Below are 15,246 nucleotides of genomic sequence, written 5' to 3'. Positions count from 1 at the left end.
CTGTGACCCTCCTGAGTCGCTCCACTGCAGTGACAAACCCGCAGCCTGCCTGCAGGTCACTGATGCACGCTGCTGCCTCGACACCCCCGCAGCCCTCCAGCAAAACAATGGTGCCCGCCGCCATAGTGACATCCCCAAGCCCGTAGTATCGCTGGCCCTCCTGAGGCACAACACCCCCTCCTCTGTGACCTTCCTGAGCCGCTCCCCCCGGTGAGCATTAGGATTAAGACGCACTAGGATTATAAAACAGACCCTCATTTTAACATTAAAAATTTAATTTTCCTATTTTCCTCCTCTAAATTTGGTGCACGTATTATTATCTGGTGCATCATAAAACAAAAAATATGGTAATTTGCTGAGAATTCAATCTTCCTTTAGAACAAACCAGTACTTATTTAGTACCATAAGTATCAATTTATTCCCTTTATTAAATGTGGTCACAAAATTATATTTTCAAATAGTTTTCTTTTCATTTTTCCTAGTAGTTACCTTCTTCCTGTCCTGGTTAGGTGATTTAACCATTATATTATTATTATCTTTATCATTAATTATATTACACAATCCCTTACTTTAGATTTCCTTTTCAAGAGACAATCACCCTGCGCCAGGTCCACGTTTTTCTTAAACGCCGCTTCTAGTAGCTTTTTTGGATACTTTTTTCTTTGAACCAATTTTTAAGGGTCTCAGATTGTTCAAGATACAGTCATTGCCAAAAGTTTTGAGAATGCTACAAATATTAATTTTTACAAAGTCTACTGCTTCAGTTTTTCTAATGGCAATTTGCATATACTCCAGAATGTCATAAAGAGTGATCAGCTTAACAGCAATTACTTGCAAAGTCAATATTGGCTAAGAAAATGAACTTTAACCCCCAAAACACATTTCAACATCATTGCATTCCAGCCTTAAAAGGAACAGCTAACATTGTTTTAGTGATTGTTCCATTACCACAGATGTGAGTGTTGATGAGGACAGGGCTGGCGATCAATCAGTCATGATTAAGTAAGAATGACACCACCGGACACTTTAAAAGGAGGCTGGTGCTTGGTATCATTGTTTCTCTTCAGTTAACCATGGTTATCTCTAAAGAAACACGTGCAGCCATCATTGCTCTGCACAAAAATGGCCTAACAGGGAAGAGTATCGCAGCTACAAAGATTGCACCTCAGTCAACAATCTATCGCATCATCAAGAACTTCAAGGAGAGAGCTTCCATTATTGCCAAAAAGGCTCCAGGGCACTCAAGAAGGACCAGCAAATGCCAGGACCGTATCTTAAAACTGTTTCAGCTGCGGGATCGGACTACCAGCAGTGCCGAGCTAGCTCAGCAATGGCAGCAGGCTGGTGTGAGTGCTTCTGCACACACTGTGAGGCAGAGACTCTTTGAGCAAGGCCTGGTTTCAAGGAGGGAAGCAAAGAAGCCACTTCTCTCCAGAAAAAACATCAGGGACCGACTGATATTCTGCAAAAGGTACAGGGAGTGGACTGCTGAGGACTGGGGTAAAGTCATTTTCTCAGATGAATCCCCTTTTCGATTGTTTGGGACATCTGGAAAACAGCTTATTAGGAGAAGAAGAGGTGAGCGCTACCACCAGTCTTGTCTCATGCCAACTGTTAAGCATCCTGAAACGATTCATGTGTAGGGTTGCTTCTCAGCCAAGGGAATCGGCTCACTCACAGTCTTGCCTAAAAACACAGCCATGAATAAAGAATGGTACCTGAATATCCTCCAAGAGCAACTTCTCCCAACCGTCCAAGAGCAGTTTGGTGCCCAACAATGCCTTTTCCAGCATGATGGAGCACCTTGCCATAAAACAAAGGTGATCACTAAATGGATCATGGAACAAAACATAGAGATTTTGGGTACATGGCCTGGAAACTCCCCAGATCTTAATCCCATTGAGAACTTGTGGGCAATCATCAAGAGACGGGTGGACAAAGAAAAACCAACAAATTCTGGCAAAATGCAAGCATTGCTTATGCAAGAACGGACAGCTATCATTCAGGATTTGGTCCAGAAGTTGATTGAGAGCATGCCAGGGAGAATTGCTGAGGTCCTGAAGAAGAAGGGTCAACACTGCAAATATTGACTTGACTGTGACTGCATTAACTCATTCTAACTGTCAATATAACCTTTTGGTACTCATAATATGATTGTAATTATATTTCTGTATATGATGTAAACATCAGACAAATACAAGTAAAAACCAGAGGGCAACAGATCATGTGAAAATATAATTTTGGTGTCATTCTCAAAACTTTTGGCCATGACTGTAATCTTTCTGTAGAGAACAATTCTTTCTGATTCAAAATAATTGACTCGCCGGAATGTTCTCTTTCCATTTGCTTAATCCTGATACCCACTGGTATCTACGGGCTTAAAATAGGTCTTTGTAATCATTTTGGACTCGTGATGTTGTATTGCAAAGTCCTGAAAAATTATTTCATCTTTATTAATTTGTGAAGAAAAAGAGATAGAGCCTCATCTGTAAGGCCTCCTTCACACGTCCGTGTCTCCGGTAAGTGTTTGGTCCATTTCCTCACGTGCCGGAGACACGGCACACACAGACCCATTAAAATCAATGGGTCTGCGCTCATGTGCGTGTTTTGCCACGGACCGTGTGTCCGTGTGGAGCATACATATGCCCGTGTGCTCTACACGTAGACATGTCCATTTTTCTTCGGCATCACGGGTATCACACGGACCGCACACGGACCGCACGGATGTGACAAGAATTTCTTTAGTCACCTTCTCCAGCGCTGCTGTCTCTGCCGCTGCTTGTACTTGCTTCAGACCCCGACACATTATGCTCATTTCATATTCACTCCACTGTTTTAAAAGCTGAAACCCTCCCAAATTTGGTTTAGGTTATGAAAATAAAGTTGCTGCAAAGCTGAAATATTGATCATTTAATGAACACAGAAAGGTCAAATTTTGGCAAAACAAAAATGTTGTCGACTTGTCATATAATGCACCCAATCCTAGTTTACATCCTCACCTGTGCTCACTAAATGATCGGTTAATTTGTGGGTGTGTATAAAAAGAAACCCAGCACCCCAGACCTTCAGTTGAACTGCAACTTGACCTCTGACAACATGCTAAAAATCCACCCTGCGACCAAAGCCTTGATTATCAAGAGGCTGAAGAACAGATCCACTCCAGAGGTGGCAGGCACCTTTAATGTGTCTCAGCGTCAAGTACAAAGAATTAAAAATAGATTTGAAGAGACTGGAGATGTTTTTGACAAGCCCAGGTCCGGCAGACCCCGCAAGACAACTGCTCAGGAGGAATGTTTGTTAGTTAGAAAATCCAAAGCCGCCCCTCTTCCACTGCAGCAGAGCTCCAAAAGGCCTGGTCACCACAAGTCCCTGTGCGAACTAGAACAGTTTGTAGGATTCTGTCTCAAAATGGCCTCCATGGTCGAATCAGTGCCCAGAAGGCAGCACTAAACAAAAGGCAATTAAAAAAACTTGTGGTATTTGTCAAGTCCCACAGCCTGCTAAACAGATGGATGCTGGAAAAGTGGCAGAAGGTGGATTTCTCTGATGAATCTTCAGTTAAATTACACCACAGCCGCTCCAAATACTGCAGGAGACCTACTGGAGCCCGTATGGATCCAGAAAACAGTTAAGTTTGGTTGTGGAAAGATCATGGTCTGGGGTTACATTCAGTATGGGGTGTGCAAAACATTTGCAAGGTGGAAGGCAATATCAATAGCCTTAAATATCAAGCTGTATTAGCTACCTCTTACATTCCCAATCATAAAAGGGGTCAAATTATGCAGCAGGATGGTGCTCCATCTCATCCATCCATCTCTACAACAAAGTTCCTCCTGGCAAAAAAAATCAAGGTGCTCAAGGACTGGCAAGCCCAGTCACCAGACATGAACATCAATGAGCATGTTTGGTGTAGGATGAAAGAGGAAGCTTGGAAGACAAAACCAAAGAATCTAGATGAACTCTGGGAGGCATGTAAGACTGCATTCTTTGCTATTCCTTATGACTTCATCAATAAATTGTATGAATCATTGTTGAACTGCATGGATGCAGTTCTTCAAGCTCATGGAAGTCACACAAAATATTAAATATGGCTCTATTAGCACCACAACTTCATTCACCAATGTTATGCAAAATATCTTTGTATTAGAAGTTAATTATTTGTTTGAATTTCACATTACTTTCTGTGGTCGACAAGACTTTTGTCTTGCCAAAATCTGACCTTTCTGTGTTCATTAAATGATCAATATTTCAGCTTTGCAGCAACTTTATTTTCATAACCTAAACCAAATTTGGGAGGGTTTCAGCTTTCAAAAGAGTAATTTATGAAACCCAATGGATGAATTTAAAGTCAGGTTATAAGCTTTTTATGTACTGCGATGGCAAGGTGCAGGACATTAGCTATCCTTGTCACCCCGCTCATCCCCTCCAGCCCGGCTTGTCTGAACTGCCAACTATCCCTGGTTACCATAGTGACCAGGCTATAGAAGATATTGATCAGACATCATCCAATATACTCCCTTATCAACACATACCACCACCTGCTGGTCTCCAGTGGTATTACAGAGCAACAACTTACAGTAAATTTGACAGAATGACATCTGGTAATACATTAAACCATAAATTATTCTACAGACTCATATGAATGCAGAGACTTTTGTAATGGCTCCTTCTGTGTCATTACAAATCCAACTTTTCAACCATTCATCATATGGGAGACCTTCCATTCCTTGCAATAATCTAGTTGCCCGCCTTTGAACTGATTCTAACTTCTGAATATCCTGTTTAAAATGTGAAGCCCAAAACTGGATCTCATGTTCCAGATGTGGCCTTAGTAACAATACGTTGGGATCACAGAATTCTAATCTCTCTTTTAATACACCTTAAAATCCTGTTTCCTATTGCAGCTGCTGTCTGACATTGAGTGCTGCTGCGCAGCTTACTTGTAACCAGAATACCCAAGACCTACTCCTGTTCTGTAATCCTGAATTTACTTCCATTTAATGTATACGCAGTTATAGAATTACTCCGTCCTAGGTGCATTTGTGACGCCCTGGCAAAACCAGGTAGTCACGAAAAGAGTTAATCCTCCTTGGCACCAACACAGTCCCCACACAGATATACACCAGCCAATCAGGCCCTACTCCCCCCTCCCCAGGAAAATGGGAGGGAGCGAGAGGAGCTTAGGAAGTGCAGAGAGGAGTTAAGTTTCAGTTTGTGCTGTAGTCCAGTGGAGAGCTAACTGGAGAGAAATGGAGCTTCCTGGAGAAGTTGGTAGTCGGGGTTGGAGCCCTGGACTACCAGACTAGGTGGCAGTATGGGCAACAGGCATAAAGATCCGGTCGTGGGGAACCTGAGGCCGACCGGGGCAGGGTTGTAGCCCACCGGTGCTGAGAGAGGGGACCCGATCCGGAGGCTGTTCAAGCGGACTAGTCCAGACAAGAAAGAGGCAGACAGAGAGTGTGGAAGAAAGGGCCCCTGATTGTATATCTGGGTGTGGGACCCGAGCATACCCCTCCAAAAGGCTCCCGGCATTCGGCTTTGGTTTACAAAAGGACTCTGTGTTTACTGACCATCCACATGAGTACAGCCTCATCCAGCACCACGACAACCGAACTGTGAGTTTCTTGCTCCCTGCAATACCTCTCATATTACCCTGGGCCCCGGGACTACACCTCCCCTACCCGTGGAGGGGATCTCACCTTGCTGCCCCGCTCCATCAGCCCCGGGCGCCCCATCACCAGGCAGCGGTGGTGTCACCATCCCTCACCGCAACCCATGGGTGGCGTCACTGACAAAGACTAAATCCCCTGTAAATAACCCCTTTTCACTCGTGGGCGACGGACGGCTGCTTGAGCCCCGGATCCGGCTGCCACTCGAGCCTCAGACACGATCCCGGACCCCAGTGTCACTCAAGCAGCCCCCCCGGTTGTGATCTGTCCCCCGCCCGCGACACATTACTCTACATTTATCAACATTAAATCTCTGTTTTATCAAGGTCCGTTTTTAATATAGTTTGGTGTCGTCAGCAAAGACTGACACTTTACTATCAATCACATCCACAAGGTAATTATTAATGGCATTAAAAAAGAATTGGTCCTAGCACAGATCCCTGCGGTTCCCACTGCTAACTATAGCAGAATGTATTGTGATGCCCTGGCAAAACCAGGTAGTCACAGTTAGGTCCCTGCATAACACCGTTCCCTCATTAGGAAACATACAGCCAACCAGAAAACCCTAGTGACCTCCCCTTAGGTTAAGATAGACACACCAGTGGGCGTGACAAGGCATTGGGACACGCCCCCCCGGGTGTTTAGACAGCCCAGGGCGGGAAAAACAGTCAGTTTAGCTTTAGGTTCAATTTGGAGAGGAGTGTGGGCTGGAGCTAAGTGTAGCTCCAGCAGTGAAGTTCAAGTTGAACGGTACCAGGGTAGGAGCCCTGGTGCCACTGGCTAGGAGGCAGATAGTGGTGTCCGTCAGCAGGAGCCGGGAAGACGGCTTGGTGGAACCGAGGTGGACCGGGACAGGGTTGTAGTCCGCCGGTACCGACACGGGGAACCGACCCAGAAACCGAAGCACAAAGGGGGGTACTCGGACCCTGAAGCCAGGACCAGAATCAAGTGGCACTGGTTAATTAACCAATTGAGGCCATGACTAGAGGTCCTGTCCCACCCAAAGTCCCTCATAGAAGACAACAGCCCACTGATTAAGGATAAGAGGACACCGCCAGGGCCCATAGACCCCACGGGCCAGCGTCTGAGGGCACGGCTCCTTAGGCCACATCCAGCCGGGAGCGGACTCCTGAGTTTCACACTAGGAAAGTCCACCTTACATACAGCAGTGCAGGAAAAGGATAGAGACCACCAGCCGGGTGGGGGACCAGAAGGCAACCGGCCGCGGCACTGGCCACCATCACCTTGGTTTACCAGAGACTTGTGTGTTTTACTAACAGTGAGTACACCAGCACCCCTGCGGTCGCCATCCTCTGCACCAAGCCACTGGGTCCCTGGGCCACCATCCCTACCCACGGAGGGGTTAACAACTTGCTGCACAACATCTCCCCCGGGTGCCCCAAAACAGCAGCGCTGGTGTCCCACCTCACCACACACCGTGGGTGGCGTCACAAACTTACTACGGCCTATCCCATACATCTACGTCCCCCCATTTATTTGGCATGTCCGCGAGCCCCCCGGGTCCGGAGACCCTCGAGCCACCACCCCTGAAGGCCCGGATACAAGCAGCGGCGGCTGCTGACACGGGGGCGGCACAGTATCATTTATGATGACTCTTTATTTCCCATATTTTAGCCAATTCCTTAGCCATTTGCATATAGTTTCCCCTAGTTCCTGCTTCTGGAGCTTAAGTACAGTATCAAATGCCTTTGCAAAGTCCAAATAAATCACATCAGCTGCATTACCAATATCCAGATTTGCACTTACCCCCTCAAAGAACCCCAACAGGTTAGTAAGGGGTACTTTGCACACTACGACATCGCAAGCCTATGGTAGTGATGCCGAGCGCGATAGTCCCCGCCCCCGTCGCAGCTGTGATATCTTGTGATAGCTGCCGTAGCGAACATTATCGCTACGGCAGCTTCACATGCACTTACCTGCCCTGCGACGTTGCTCTGGCCGGCGAACCGCCTCCTTCCTAAGGGGGCGGGTCGTGCGGCATCACAGCGACGTTACACGGCAGGCGGCCAATAAAAGCAGGGGGGCGGACGTAAACATCCCGCCCACCTCCTTCCTTCCTCATTGCAGCCGGGACACAGGTAAGGCGATGTTCCTCGCTCCTGCGGCTTCATACACACCGATGTGTGCTTCCGCAGGAACGAGAAACAACATCGTAACATCGGTCCTTCCGAAATTATGGAAATGACCGACGCTACACCAATCATACGATTTCAACGCTTTTGCACTCATTAATCGTAGTAAAAAGGATTCACATACTCCGATGTCGACAGCGACGCCAGATGTGCGTCACTTTCGATTTGACCCTACCGACATCGCACCTGCGATGTTGTACTGTGCAAAGTACCCCTTAGACTTCTCTTTCATCAATCAATGCTGGTTATAAGTTATTATATTATTCTCTATAATATATTGTTACATGTCATTTCATAAAATGCCCTCAATAACCTTGCACACTACTGACGTAAGACTTAACGGACGGTAGTGGCCTGGATCCACCTTCTTATCTTTCTTAAATATTGGTACCACATCAGCCATTCTTCAATTCTGAGGCACCAACTGTGTTAGAAGACAGTCTAAGAAGATAAGATACAGCAGTCTGTCAATTAATGAGTTCAATTCCCTCAATATCTGTGGATGAATGCCATCTGGCCCGGGGGATTTGTCAGTGTTTAATTTACTCAGATGCAGGCATACTTCTTGTGTTAAATTAGTTATATCGGGGGAGGGGGGGACTTTGATTTTTTTGTCTTGTTGAAAGATCCCTGCAACAGTCAGTTCCTTGATGAACACCAATGAAACGGCCCTGTTTAATATCTCAGCCTTTTCTTTGTCCTCTATAAATATCCTATGATAATCTTTTATGGGGCTTATATCATCCTTTTTTTTCCTTTTGGCATTGATGTATTTATAAATAAATTGGGTTTATTTCAATGAGTTTGGTGATTTTTGCTTCAGTAGCTAATTTTGCTAGCTTGATTTTCTTTTTACATTTTCCTCATTGCCCTCTGTGATGCTATAAACACAGGGAACTTTGACTTTGTAGCATTGGGGGAGCACTGAGGCACTGATCCAGCAATCTGGTCAGCTTCAGAGCAGCGCTTACAAGCTCTAGTGGTAAGAGTTTATAACCACTGCGCTGCTTACCTCAGAGACCGGCCGACTCCGATAGATGACAAAATAAAAAGTAAAAATCCCTCTATTCTTGAGAATTTGAGAGGACTTTTTAATATACTAATATTTAATAATAATATTTATTCACTTTTATAGCGCCAATAATTCCACAGCGCTTTACATACAAATGAAGTAAATTGCAAAGTTGCTTGTTTTTAAAATCACCATGCAATTTTATCTATTTATTATTCTGATATAACACCTTTAATAAATTATTTTAGATATATTATGCATAAAAAATATTTCCTATTAAGCGAAGACAGATGCACAGACTGAAGTTTCCGCTGCAGATGATGTTTAATGATTCATAGTCAGCAATTTAAGCTATATTTGTGGCTTGCTTGATGAGGATGATGTGCAGTATTTGACATTCTGTGCTTCTCCTTTTTTTCTTGCTGTTCTCATCATAAATGAGCCTCAATACTGAAAATTGTGTCTGTTCCTTTCGTATGACATTTATTATCACCTCTTTACTGTCCTCACTCATTATCTCCCAGAGATCACATCCTCCAGATCAGCGAGTTCTCAGGATCAGAACATATATTTTTCTAAACTGTCAGCTGCAGGTGCAAATTACAGGACTCCATAAAGCTACAGAATGGGGGTAAAGACAGAGATTACAGGGGTCACTTTTTCATTCAGCTTAATTATATTATTAATCAAAATTCTAGTTAGGCATTTTTGAACTCAGGGATAAAATTCAGCAGACCCAAAGCAAAAATTCAAGCCTTTGCATTAAATATAGGGACTTTGTCTTCACCCCGTTATGTGGCAAAAAGCCACTCAGTGTTTTCTTCTCATTAATCTACCTGGATTTACCAAGGTGATGATCAACCCTTAGGCCGGCTTTGCACACTACGACATCGCAGGTGCGATGTCGGTGGGGTCAAATCGAAAGTGACACACATCCGGCGTCGCAGTCTATGTCGTAGTGTGCAAATCCTTTTTGATACGATTAACGAGCGCAAAAGCGTCGTTATCGTATCATCGGTGTAGGGTCCGACATTTCCATAATGCCGGTGCAGCGTCAGGTACGATGCTGTTCCTCGTTCCTGCGGCAGCACACATCGCTGTGTGTGAAGCCGCAGGAGCGAGGATCATCACCTACCTGCCTCCCGGCTGCAATGTGGAAGGACAGAGGTGGGCGGGATGTTTACATCCTGCTCATCTCCGCCCCTCCGCTGCTATTGGCTGCCTGCCGTGTGACGTCGCTGTGACGCCGCACGACCCGCCCCCTTAGGAAGGAGGCGGGTCGCCGGCCAGAGCGACGTCGCAGGACAGGTGAGTGCATGTGAAGCTGGCATAGCGATAATGTTCGCTACGCCAGCAATCACAAGATATCGCTACTGCGACGGGGGCGGGGACTATCGCGCTCGACATCGCAGCATTGTCTTGCGATGTCGCAGCGTGCAAAGTAGCCCTTACTTAAAGAAGTTGTACCATGAACAAAGTACATTTTAATCAAAAGATATTAGCATAAAAACAAGTTTTTCATTTTTTTTCATGAGACCATCATTTCATTCATTGGAATTTATAGTACTTTGTAATGCGTTATTATATCAACTGAAAACATGTTTTACATGTGGTCTAAACCAGTGCAATGAACTGCTATATTCACCTTTATGGTTTTCTTGGTAATGATATAAGGTATTATTTGTAATATGAATATTAGGTGGGTTGAATTGCTTGTTTTGTCATTTTCGGAATGGTCAGTATATATATTGGGATTACTTGTCTTTTTATGTATTCTGCCTATGAACGACACCTGTCCAACATGTGTATCTTGTTGGCTATAGTCCTCAGATGAGAGCGATGAAGAGCGGCATCTGGCGTTAGGATCTCTTCCCCATTGGATGGTATCTGGTTGCACTTGACGAGTGTAGGTAAGGGTATCTCCACAGTTCTCTTGAGACATTACTACAAGACCCCTGGCTTTTCTCCCGGAGACCTCTGTAACACCACTACAGGTGCCCAAGGCATAAGGGTAACCATTTTCCTGTAAGTTGAACAGCTCAAAGAGTTCTGACCTTGCAGGTGATCAGTTTCTCTGATCGTCCTCGCTCACCAGACATTTCTTTACGTAGGACTTATTCCAAAAACCATTTGAGCAGCCTTTCATGCCATGACTTACTGCTTCATTTTGATGATCTGCATCCTCCCTGCCATGGCTTATAGTAGGAGAATGCGTAGGTGCAGATTTAAATTGGGAAGGATAAAGCGCTTGTACATGGTCCTCGCTGTCACAATCCAAACAATGGCAATTTTGCAGTCTTTAGCACAACACCTGTGACATACCCCAAACCTCTTTAGGAACTCCTTGCATTCTTGGAGTGGTTTCTTTCTGAATCCAATGCACCTCTTTAGGGGATGTAGTTTCTTATGAAAGGGACCCACACGGTTAGGGTTTTCAATATTTTGTCCTTTGTCACTCTGGTTTGAAGTTGATTTAGGTTTGGGAAGAATATCAGTCTGTTTCACTGACATTGGACCTCTGTGGTTCCGGTTGTTTGAATGTGGACTCTCGTATTTAGGAGGAGATGAACCAGGGCCACTGGGCTCTCCACAGGAAAAGCTTGGATCAATCTTAAACTCTGCAATATTCTTGATAAACTCACAGAAGTAGGAGAACAGGGGAATGGAGACTTGATGTTCTCCTTTTTATCTTGTTCCATGAGTTGTCCCCTTTTCCTGAACATTATATGGAAGCTCAGAGACTATTGGGTTCACTCCACCAGCAGTGACCAGGTAGCTAAGGTCAGATAGGTGGGTGTGTCACGGGCGGGGGTGCACACCACGGCCAGTGGGGAGCTACTGGAGGTGCTCAGATCCGGGATCGTGGCTGTTGCTCGATTGGCAGCCGTATCCGGGGCTCGTGCAGCAGCCCGTCGCCCACAACTTAATAAATGGGGTATTTACAAGGGAAGAGTTTGTCAGTGACGCCACCCGTGGGTCGCAGTAATAGTTTTGTGACACTCCCGCTGCCTTGGTATGGGGGAACGCGGGGCTGATGGAGCGGGGCAGCAGGATGGTATCCTCCTCCACGGGTAGGGGAGGTGCTGTCCCGGGGCCCAGGTGTAGGTGATGTGCAGTGCTCGGGTGTTGTCTGTAGGCTGGCCCGGATGACACCGGTATACTCACTGTTGTTGAATAAACTACACAAATTCCAAGTAGTAAACCAAGGGCCGGATACCGGTAGCCTCCGGAGGGGTGTTCTCGAGTCCCGCACACCGGTTGACAGGACAGGGGCCCTTCCTCCTGCACTTCAATGTTTTGTCTTGTTAGTTGACTAGTCCGCATAAAACGGGAAAAGTCATCTCCCAGTGTCTTTGCTGTGGGAGCTGTTGCCCGCGAGATCTGACTCTTGGGATTTTTGCAGGCACTTGCAGACACCCTATCCCCCGCGTTGGGCTTCTGTCTCGCTCTAACTGGGCTTACTGGTGGGACAAGACGTGGAATCTTGTCCCCTGCTGGCTAATTGACAAGGGGCTCCTTGCCCTAGGGTCCAGGCACCCTGTCTGTGCACGGCCTCCAGACCGGATTACCGCTGTCGGCACCGGCGGGCTACAACCCTGCCCCGATCCACTTAAGGTCTCCCGCAACCAGATCTCCGTCACCTGTGGCCCTGCTCTGCCGTCTGCCACCTAGTCAGCTCAGGTAGTCCGGTAGTCTGGGAGCTACGACCCCCAATTACCACTTCACTCCTCTCCCTTCCACTGTCTACTACACACTGACATGTTCCCTCCCCTGACACCTCAGGACCCCTAGGTGGGCGTCACCATCTGCCTGGCCCCATCCACTGGTGTGTCCCTATTGTCCTGGGGAAGTGAATAGGCTTTGTGGCTGGTGTTTGTACCTGTGTGTGGGTTTGTGTTGGTAGGCAAGAAGGCGAGAGTCCTGCATCTGGAAGATGGATGCAGTCTCCTGTGACAACCTGGTTTTGCCAGGGCGTCACAGGTGTCTGCCTTAACCAGAAGTAGCTCAACAATAGGTCACTGAGTGTTGTGTCCCATGAATGGGAACAACGTGTTGTATATAATTCTTGCATTGCATATTTTTCCTCCTATCAGGAAATTCCTTATTGTTACTAGGTAGATTAGACTGTATGAAGTTTGTCCCTATGTACCTCCCTTAGTTGGCTTCTGTATAGAAAGCTCCTCCCTTCTCCTTCAGTTTAGTCTAGAGGAATCATTACTGAAGAGACATGTCTGCAACCCTGTACAGATTATTCCTTTTCACCTGCCTTTACTTTGTACTTAATACAAGATTCTAGAAGAAAACTACAGCGTTTCTCTTTGTCTTCCTACAAGTCATTGTTCGGGCTGAGTTAACACTATCTGTGGAAGCCGGTAGAGTGAGTAAAATCATACAGTTATCTAAGGGACTGATAATTAGAGCGGTTGAATTCATTGCTACCAGGAAGAGACAGAATAGTGAAAAGGATTAGCTGTGACCGGGATTAGTATACATATATCAGTAAAGAACCTGTTTCCAGGAGTGCTATACTGCATACAATCCAGAGAAAGCATTACCCCAAGGGGCTGATAACAAGCCACAGCATAAAACCTATAGCAGCTTCAGACAAAGTGCCCTGTAAAGTATTAACCTGTTATCAGAACTGTGTGCAGCTATAAACCAAGAATCCCCCATAAGCTAATTGTAAAATGCAGCCAGAGACTCTGCAAATACATTCTGCAAAACACAGACTGCTGGCTGCAGAGATTGCAACATTGTATTGTTTCCCTGACAACCAGTGCAGAGCAGCATTCACCCTTCCTGATGGAGTCAAAGAGAGCTCTCTCACTACCTGCTCTAAAGCAACAAGAGGAAGACATGGACTCACACTTACATTACAGTGAAAGATCTATGCGGTTGATCAAACCAACATGGAAGGTTAAAGAGAACCTAGAAACAGCCAGAAGTGAACTGTTTACCCAGACAGCATTATTGTGGCAAAGAGTGCAAAAACAAGTGACTGTTTTATCTGCGCCTGGTGCTCATGAGCTACCACCAGAGGGAGCCCTGGAACAACTGTACTCAGCATACCGGTCTTACAAAGAGATTTGTAAAAAATATTCCTCTACCCTGCTGAGATCAAATACGTCTGAGTCTCAAAAAGAACTACAGGACTTTCAACAGCTTAATGCTGAACGAGACCGCACCGTGCGCGACATTGTGAGCGAGACTGAAGCAAAAATTGCGCAAATGTCAGGAGCGGCATCTTACAAATCCAGGTCCATTAAGAGCTCAAGGCACTCACTCAAATCAGGCTCATCAAGGTACTCAACCCTCAGCGAGCAGCTCATAAAGGTGCGCGCTGAAGCAGAAACAACAAAAGTACACGCCATCTTCGCCCAGAGAGAAGCAGAGATGAAAGCAGAATCTGCACGCAAGGAAGCAGAAATTGAAGCCCTTCAGAAGGAATGTGAACATGTGGCGGCCATGGCAAGGCTAAAAGTCTTTGAGCAAGCTCTGGGTGGGAGCCAAGAAGGCAGCGCCAGTTTGTGTGATCTCGACACAGAAGACTCACTTAAGCGTACAAGAGATTACGTGCTGAGCCAAGCCGACGAACTGCCAACGACCATCAACATTCCCGTCAGTGCTAACACTTCTCCAGAGCCTCAAGACACTGATCCACCTACAGCTTCCAGCCTTCCAGGTCAGTCCAATGCACCTCAGACTTTCAAGCCTGAACCAGCTTCATATTCCAATGCACAGCCACACCCTGCGCATCAGCAACCTCCGTATGCCCATGTCTACATGCAACCTAACTTGCCGGCAAGGCGCTACACTCCCAACAACTATGTAGTTCCAGCCCCGTATACAACAGAGATTGTACACACCAAACCGATCACTGGTCTAAACGCCTACGCCACTCCATACTTTCCCATGTTCCCGAACCAAGAAGCTATGAATCACGCAACCAGCACCACGCAGTCAGCAAATGTGCCCCAAACGTTGGAAAGATCAGACATGTCCGACTTTGCGAGGTACATGATCCGCCGAGAACTCACCAACACCGGTCTCACAAAGTTTGACGACCAGCCCGAAAACTACAGAGGGTGGAAGTGTGCCTTCAAAACCGCAACGCGTGACCTCGGCATTACAGCTCCTGAATAGCTGGACTTGCTAATCAGGTGGCTAGGGCCACGGTCTACTGAAAGAATCAAGAGACTCAGATCCGTCTACATCAGCGACCCAACAACTGGTCTCGCAACCGCATGGGATAGACTAGAGAAAGGCTTCTGCAGTCCTGAAGCAATTGAAGATGCATTGCTGAAACAACTATACGACCTTCCCAAAATATCTGGCAAGGATGCTTCAAAGTACCAGGAACTCAGCGACCTGCTGTCTGAGCTCCAGCTGGCCAAAACAGACACACACCTAC

The sequence above is a fragment of the Anomaloglossus baeobatrachus genome, chromosome 4 (genome assembly GCF_048569485.1).
Source record: "Anomaloglossus baeobatrachus isolate aAnoBae1 chromosome 4, aAnoBae1.hap1, whole genome shotgun sequence".
NCBI lineage: Eukaryota > Metazoa > Chordata > Amphibia > Anura > Aromobatidae > Anomaloglossus > Anomaloglossus baeobatrachus.
Note: the sequence above shows the minus strand (reverse complement) of the source record.